Source organism: Sander vitreus, chromosome 18 (genome assembly GCF_031162955.1).
Source record: "Sander vitreus isolate 19-12246 chromosome 18, sanVit1, whole genome shotgun sequence".
Lineage (NCBI taxonomy): Eukaryota > Metazoa > Chordata > Actinopteri > Perciformes > Percidae > Sander > Sander vitreus.
The window spans coordinates 27272922-27282003 of record NC_135872.1 but is presented as its reverse complement, the minus strand read 5'-3'; the positions used below and the strand labels follow the sequence as shown (position 1 = coordinate 27282003).

The 9082-nt window shown below is 41.3% G+C and overlaps 1 long non-coding RNA gene across 1 annotated transcript; it reads right to left on the bottom strand.

Moving 5' to 3' along the window:
* Positions 1-4268: 4268 nt before the first annotated feature.
* On the bottom strand, positions 4269-8307 carry LOC144533598 (uncharacterized). Its single transcript, XR_013503448.1, has 2 exons — positions 8055-8307; positions 4269-4386 (listed from the first exon to the last, which is right to left on the bottom strand). It is a non-coding gene; the product is annotated as an uncharacterized LOC144533598 (long non-coding RNA).
* Between the last annotated feature and the right edge of the window lie 775 nt (positions 8308-9082).

Genomic DNA, 9082 nt, shown 5'->3' with positions numbered 1-9082 from the left:
GACAACCACTGGAAGAACCTTTACACCATGTTTCCTGGAGGACAACTATAGTCATGTTTCCATCAACGTATTTTTAAGTATTGCATTAGAAAATGTTGATGGAAAAGGAAAAATTCTAAGAAAAAAAAATGTAGGAGGCATTTATGTCCACCTTTTAGTTAGGTTAATTTAGCTATTATTTCTTTTAGCCACTTAGGGGAGTATTGCACTGGGTGTGGCACGTCACTGAGAATTAGCTATATTTACAGGTATGGCAATCAATGAGGGGAAGGTGTGGATGGGGGGGAACACACAGTTCTTACCGTAGCCGTGAGCACCCACTCCACTGACAGCACGCCACAGCACTTTATTAATCAGCACGGGGTGAAGCACCATTTTATGTAAAATACCTTTTTTCTACTTTTATAATAAACGGGAACACCACCCAAAGAGAACTAATGCCTGGACCTAAGATATTTTCTGCTACGCGTTGAGAACACCATGCCATCCATGCCGAGGCCTATAGGATAACCTCAAAACAAAGATTATTCTCGCTTGAGGTGGTTTTTGCCTTTTTCGAATAAGAGTTTATGTGAAAAATGGGAGATAGTGTGGTATCTGAAGATTTACAACTTTGACTTATGGATTGCCATATAAGGGAATTCCTATGAACTTTACCCTACTGTTGCTGAAACATTTGGAAACTGTTAATGCTGAACCTCTGATGTAATAAACCTTTTTATAATCAAGAACAGTGTCAACGAAGTTCCTCTTCCACACGCAGTGCTGCAACTAAATATACAACAATAGAAACAGCTTTGCCGAATAAGTTGTGACGTAGCGAACATGTAAGTCACATGACTATAGTCCCGGTATCCATCGTATTGGGGAAGGATCGGGATACGGGTCCCATCCAGGGCAGCGTACACTCGTCGCACAAGGTGCGTAGTGGAGTTGCGGCGCGCTGTAGCCTGTGCCTCAGACACGTCGGGTAAACTGATGAATTGGTTGAACTCGTATGGCCCTGCACACCGCCTATACACAGCTTTGAATGGTTGTCTTACTGACACCAAATGTCTCTGCCACAACCCTGTATTCTGCACAGGTAGCCAACTTGTACAATCCTACCTCTCTCCATTTAGCCAGAGAACTTCGCTTCTAAACTCTTTGATTTAGCAAGACGGTTTGCAATCTACAGCTAAGCGTAACGTCAACTTGTGGCCAAACTACGCTCTGTGCCGGCTTCTTCTTATACTTTAATCAAGTGTTGTTTTGTGTTTTGATGATTAGAAAAGTCACCTAACTGCTGAGTGGCAGCAGCTGGAGTCTGAGAAGAGTGGGAGAATAATTGTGGAATTTGTTTCTACACAATTAAACTTGATATGATTGATTTGAGGAACACATCAGGTGATGCTGTTGCACGACAACACTGAACCAACTGGTTCTTTATGGAAAGGGACACATACACACACACACAGACACAAACACACACACACACACACACACACACACACACACACACACACACACACACACACACACACACACACACACACACACACACACACACACACACCGACGAAATAGAGATAGAAAAGTGTTCTTTTACAGTTTTTTCCTATTGCTAACACACTAAAATGACATGCATAGCACAATTATTTAAACTGACACAGAGAGCAAAACCTCTTCTCAAGTCTCCAGCAGTCTAAACACATTTTCTGCTTTACACACATTTTACAATTCAAAATGTAACAATGTCACAGTGTGACCATAGCTTTAACACATTGTCAAATTTGCACTTTGTTTGCAATTCTTTAACACACTTATTGCGAAACACTACACACGTTTTCTTACATTAGACACTTTGTTCAAAATGCAAAACTCATCTGGCAATTGTAGGCACTTACATACAGACCTGAAAACACTTGCACAGAAAACAGAAGACCAATCGGTCTGAGCCTTAGCACTACAAATAGGCCTCAGGTAAACCATTTTGAGAACTTTGCAAGCATGGAGGCAATGAGAGTCAGAGTAAGAGGAGGACAGAGAGAGAGATAGAAAGAGAGAGGAGTCGGACGTGGAGGAGACATCGCTTCTTATGTTGACGAGGTCTTGTGGCCAGATCCCCACCACACACACACACACACACACACACACACACACACACACACACACACACACACACGCACACACACAAAACAAGTATATGTTTTTTTTTCCCAATAGCAATTTACAGTATCCAGTAATAGTTTTTTTTTACTTTTGTTTTGTTGCTAAATTTGATGATCTGTGATTCTATTTTTCTTTATTTCTGTAAGAATGTTTGTTTTTTTGTAAAATTCTATTTTTCTTTATTTCTGTAAGAATGTTTGGTTTTTTGTAAAATTCTATTTTTCTTTATTTCTGTAAGAATGTTTGGTTTTTTGTAAAAACTCTTGTTTGATTACTGCAGAAATTCTACTTTTGAGTTTTACAGAAGACTGAGTCTGAGAAAATGACAATAAAAATAGAAACCCAAAGACTGCAGTGTTTTCTATAAAGCCCATCAGTGTGTTGCTGGTGATATGAAAGAGTAATTCAAATGGTGCTTGTGTGTATGATTTTGTTGCAAGAATTTCATTTTTAGAAAGGAGTGTTAAGTTTTGATTGCAGTGTTTCATTTTGGCATAGATGTGAGTTGTTAATCTCCAAGTGCTATGTCTGATTGGCTTGTTTGTAGAGTTTTGACGTAATGAGCCAAATTCTGCAAAAACGTGTGTAAGCAATAGGCAAAAACTGTAAATGCACTGAACACGGTTCTCTGCATAAAACAATCTGACATAAAGTCACATGTTTGCCATTCAAAATGACACTTCATGAGCTGATTGGCCAATATATGTGCCACCTGGCCAAACACCTCAATGGTTCATTGTTACCACTTCAATCAGGAAGTAAGCACTATGATGCCTCTTTTTTTTCTATACATTTTTTCTGCACATTATTTCTGCAATTTTCTTTTTCAGTTTACAGTTTTTTGTGAGCATATTGTTGTTCAGTCCAATGTAAATATATCTGCTGTGCATATGTTGCACTGACTTGTTTGGTGAAAAATAAAAAAAATAAAAATGTTTCAATAGCATGTGTGTGTGTGTGTGTGTGTGTGTGTGTGTGTGTGTGTGTGTATCTGCAAATATTTCTGTGCATATGAACAATCTAAATTTTCTAATCTAATCTAATTTTCTATTTTAGTATTATGGCAAAGCTAAAGATGAGAGTGCTTTTCATTATGCCCAACAGTGTGTAGTTGGTTAGGCAAAAATCTGGTAATATGAATGAAGTGTGTGTCTTTTGGTGCAAAAGTTTGATTTTGATAATGCTATATGCAGTTTTGTTTGCAGTGCTTCAGTTTGCAGTTTTGGTGTGTGGTTTTGTGAATTGTGTTACAGCAACTGGAAAATTTTTTTAATTCATGTCAGGTCAATAGTGGGTACATTATATAAAAGTTTAAGAAGCTAAAAAAAAAAAACTCAAGTTAAAAAATTCAGCGAGTTATAGATGAATGAAGCCTGGAGGCTGAAATGAATGTGATTTGGTCAAATAGCTGACAGGTAATACATCAGGGAGGAACTAATCTTTTTGGATAAAAGCTTTTATTTTCTTTACAGAAATATTGTACTTTTTACTTTAAATATAGAGGAAATGGTTTACAGTGTAACTACATTTATTGAGATATTTGCTCAAATCAAACAATTCTCTCAGTGATAATAAGTTATAATAAGATAATAAGTTATCATTTCATTAAACTCAGGACTGAGACACATTATGACACACCTTTTTTTATTAGTCTTTATAACATCACTTGAATAAATTGAAAAAGCAGGAGCAGCAGGAGCAGCACATATAATCGCCGCCGTCTCCGCCGTCGCCGCCTCCACCGCCTCCACCGCCTCCACCGCCACCACCGCCTCCACCGCCTCCACCACCGCCACCACCGCCGCCTCTACTAATCATCCCGATGGATGGATGGGCGGCGCCTCTGACCCCTCCGCCCCCTCCGCCCCCCACCGCCGCCGCCGCCGCCGCCTCCGCCACCACCGCCGCCTCCGCCGCCGCGCCGCCGCCTCCTCCACCTCCGCCCCCACCGCCACCACCACCACCACCGCCTCCACCGCCTCCACCGCCACCACTCATCTTGATGGGTGGATGGATAGATGGATAGGTGGATGGATGTGTGGATGGATGGATGGATGGATAGATTGATGGGTGGATGATGGGTGGATGGATGGATAGATGGATGGATGGATGGATGGATGGATGGATGGATGGGTGGATGGATGGATAGATGGATGGAGGGATGGATGGGTGGATGGATGGATGGATGGATGGGTGGATAGATGGATGGGTGGATGGATGGGTGGATGGATGTATCTGAGCGAGCAAAGCAGAAGTAGTTAGCATATATTATGGAGTAAAATTAATCTCTGTTTGTTTCTATATTCTATAAAAGGTTCAGGTTATTAGTACCTGTGTGTCCTCTACTGGATCAGAAACCTCCGTTAGCCCGGGGTCAGTCTACCTCGGAGGGTTTACACTTTATGGATCAGAATCTAAATCTTTATGGTTTTACGTAGCATTTGTGTACATTTTATTTTCAGTGAGACATTGCAACCCATCTAATAATAATGATAATGTTCGTTGTGTCACTGTTTGAGTGGTTTAATAAACCGGTTAATGCGAGAACTTTACTCTCCTCTCTGACACGTAAAATCACAGAGACCATATGTTTACTGAGCTGTGATTGGATGGTTCTGAATCCAAAGTTACACAGCGCACCACAGAGCAGCATTTGAAACAAGTTCACCTGTTCTTATTTTAAGAGATATGACCACATTATTTTGACCATATCTGAAAGTATTAATATTGTGTGAGAATGTGTGAATCGGCTCTGACAGCATTCAAATCAATTACCTGAAATCATCCACCCAAACCCAGAGAGTTTATTGACCTACATATGCCTATAGGCAGACTAGGCAACGGCCTAAAGAGGCACTTTGGCAAGGGAGCAAAATGTGGGCTTATAAAAAAATTCAACTGTTTTGTTTGGCACTCATTTTGTCGCCTCTTGCAGTCCATTGGAAAGGAATGTGTGTCCGCCAATCAAAGTCACCAATCAGTGCCCCTATCCGGACGCGCGAGAAGATATTTTCAGCAGGGGGTGCTGGGGGGAGGTAGCCACGGTCCACGTAGAGTCTAAAGATACTATGTTACACAGGCTCTGTATTCTGCAGACCACTCTACCTCTGTCTCCTTTTAAAAACTCACTCGCCCCTCCCCTCCATAAAGAATGCTGGATGAGGAGTCAGTTGGAGAAATCTCGCTATTCCTCGGGTATTTGGGGTTTGGCGATTAAAAAAAATCCCAAATTCTCTTTTGAGACATTGCTAAACTAAGCTGATAGATATAGTAGAAACTCATTCGTCGTTGTATGTGGCTGTGAGTGTGCATGCATGCTATCTATGCGTATGCTGAATCGCAATCGCGTCAAGACAAATCTGATTGGCCAATACACACTGAAGATAAATTTAATTATTTTAAAATTACTAAAATTATCCCTCTCTTCATCCCACACCCCAAACATGACATACAGTGGGGCAAAAAAGTATTTAGTCAGCCACCAATTGTGCAAGTTCTCCCACTTAAAAAGATGAGAGAGGCCTGTAATTTTCATCATAGGTACACTTCAACTATGAGAGACAAATGAATTTTTTAATGAATTTATTTGCAAATTATGGTGGAAAATAAGTATTTGGTCAATAACAAAAGTTCATCTCAATACTTACATAATATATACCCTTTGTTGGCAATGACAGAGGTCAAACATTTTCTGTAAGTCTCCACAAGGTTTTCACACACTGTTGCTGGTATTTTGGCCCATTCCTCCATGCAGATCTATTCTAGAGCAGTGATGTTTTGGGGCTGTCGCTGGGCAACACGGACTTTCAACTCCCTCCAAAGATTTTCTATGGGGTTGAGATCTGGAGACTGGCTAGGCCACTTCAATTATGTCATGCTGAAAGACCCAGCCACGTTTCATCTTCAGTGCCCTTGCTGATGGAAGGAGGTTTTCACTCAAAATCTCATGATACATGGCCCCCATTCATTCTTTCCTTTACACGGATCAGTCGTCCTGGTCCCTTTGCAGAAAAACAGCTCCAAAGCATGATGTTTCCACCCCCATGCTTCAAAGTAGGTATGGTGTTCTTTGGATGCAACTCAGCATTCTTTCTCTTTTGGTAAAAACTCAACACGACGAGTTGAGTTTTTACCAAAAAGTTCTATTTTGGTTTCATCTGACCATATGACATTCTCCCAATCCTCTTCTGGATCATCCAAATGCTCTCTAGCAAACTCCAGACGGGCCTGGACATGTACTGCCTTAAGCAGGGGGACACGTCTGGCACTGCAGGATTTGAGTCCCTGGCGGCGTAGTGTGTTACTGATGGTAGCCTTTGTTACTTTGGTCCCAGCTCTCTGCAGATCATTCACTAGGTCCCCCCGTGTGGTTCTGGGATTTTTGCTCACCGTTCTTGTGATCATTTTGACCCCACGGGGTGAGATCTTGCATGGAGCCCCGGAACGAGGGAGATTATTAGTGGTCTTGTATGTCTTCCATTTTCTTATAATTGCTCTCACAGTTGATTTCTTCACACCAAGCTGCTTACCTATTGCAGATTCAGTCTTCCCAGCCTGGTGCAGGTCTCCAATTTTGTTTCTGGTGTCCTTTTTACTGCTCTTTGGTCTTGGCCATAGTGGAGTTTGGAGTGTGACTGTTTGAGGTTGTGGACAGGTGTCTTTTATACTGATAACAAGTTCAAACAGGTGCCATTAATACAGGTAACGAGTGGAGGACAGAGGAGCCACTTAAAGAAGAAGTTACAGGTCTGTGAGAGCCAGAAATGTTGCTTGTTTGTAGGTGACCAAATACTTATTTTCCTGAGGAATTTGCAAATAAATTCATTAAAAATCCTACAATGTGATTTTCTGGATTTTTTTTTCTCATTTTGTCTCTCATAGTTGAAGTGTACCTATGATGAAAATTACAGGCCTCTCTCATCTTTTTAAGTGGGAGAACTTGCACAATTGGTGGCTGACTAAATACTTTTTTGCCCCACTGTACATAATATCAGACAGAACAGAAACAACAACCAGAGATATTTACTATAAGCTATTATGTTATTGTCATCGCAATTTTAAAGCTTCGCCACAGCACTTCCTGCGCCTATGCCCTATCCCCAGTTTTAACGAGGTCAGAGGTCGGAACACTAACTGTACAGTAGGCTACATGTAAACATATAGTGTCGCCACCTGTAAACAGACGAGATGAGTATATGAAAGTTAACTGTAATAGCAAACGAGCAAGCGCTCCAAAAACAAAATAATTCTTTATTGAAACATATTGATCCCGATGGGAGTAAAATGGAGGATGCTGGCCTTCTGGAGCCCCGGAGACGGACATATACAGCCACAAGCGCTACCGGGAGTGGCAGTGAGTTTGACGCCGCTGAACATATAACATTAGCGTTGCTACCTGTACACGGACAAGGTGAAAAGGATATGAAAGATCTCAGCAAACGGCCTACAACAATAATGCAAGAACTAATAGACATTTTGACAGAGAGAGGACCATATCAGGTCAGAGGAATTGATTTCCCCAGGGATGATGCGCACAGAAAAAAGTAAGATAAGCGTTTTTTTCTTTAGTGGTTTTAAGTTGTGAACCTGGTGATATGTGCCACTTGTCTTATCACTTACAGTTTGTTCAACATAAAGCCCTAAAAAAGTTCCTCAGTCGTCATAGAGTTTAGCATTTTTAAAAGCAGCTACCACAAAGCTGACACCTAGCAACCTGTTTCAGAGCCTGAACATAAAAAGTCTCAAAGTTGCTAAAATAGGAGAACAATACAGGTACAAACAGTACAACAAAGGATGTAAAAAAAAGTGTCAAAAATGTATTTTTAAAAAAAGTCCCTGAAGTCTCGACTACTTTTTAAATGGTTTGTTTTTTCAGTGAAGTCTGGTTCAGAATCTGAACTTACCTTCAGTTATTTGAAGAACTTTAAAATGTCAAAACATGAATCTCTCTCTCTGCTGTCTCGCTCGTCCCGCTGATTGATGGATCGATGGTGCGCGAGGACTGGGTGGTGTCTCTCTCTCCCTCCCTCGCTCTCTCTCTCTCGCTCCCTCTCTATCTCTCTCTTTCAAGCTCTCTCTCTCTCTCTCTCTCTCTCTCTCTCTCTCTCTCTCTCTCTATCTCCCTCTATCTCTCTCTCTCTCTCTCTCTCTCTCTCTCTCTCCTCTCTCTCTCGTGTGTGCGTGTGTGTGTGTGTGTGTGTGTGTGTGTGTGTGTGTGTGTGTGTGTGTGGGTGTCACTGCAGTGATCCTCTCACTCTTCTCAGACTGGGCTGCTGCCACTCAGCAGTTAGGTGACTTTTCTAATCATTTGATCTCGGTCCAATGGGGGCGAGAGAAGCTGCAAAGTCACATCCAGTTCTCCACCTGCTTTGTCTGACAGAAGGATGTAATTTTGGGTTTATCATTGAGATCTCCAACTATGTAGAGAGGTCCGAAGACTGCCACATGTCACCTGCTTGACTGGAATTCTGTTTCCTCATACTTCTGGCTCTGTGCCTGCTTCTTCTTACAGACATAAGGAAAGTATCGGTAGATGGTTTCCTCAAACGTCTGGCTCTGTGCCTCAGGTGTTATTATGTGTTTTGGGCAATGAGGAAACATTAAAAACAGTTGACTTAAAAAAACACGACAACAACGTCTTTACACAAAGTCATGACAACCTTCAGTCTGGAATGTATGTGGGGCAGAGGAATGTCTTTGTCAGCTGATATAAAATTCACCTCTTTTGATTAATTCTATTGAATCGGTATATTCAGATTTATACCATTGAATTATCATTCCTCCTGATTAGCTCCGCTGAGTTACTCCTTTTAATTTGGTGGATGGGTCAATAATTTCTCTGTAGCCTATTGGACAACCACTGGAAGAACCTTTACACCATGTTTCCTGGAGGACAACTATAGTCATGTTTCCATCAACGTATTTTTAAGTA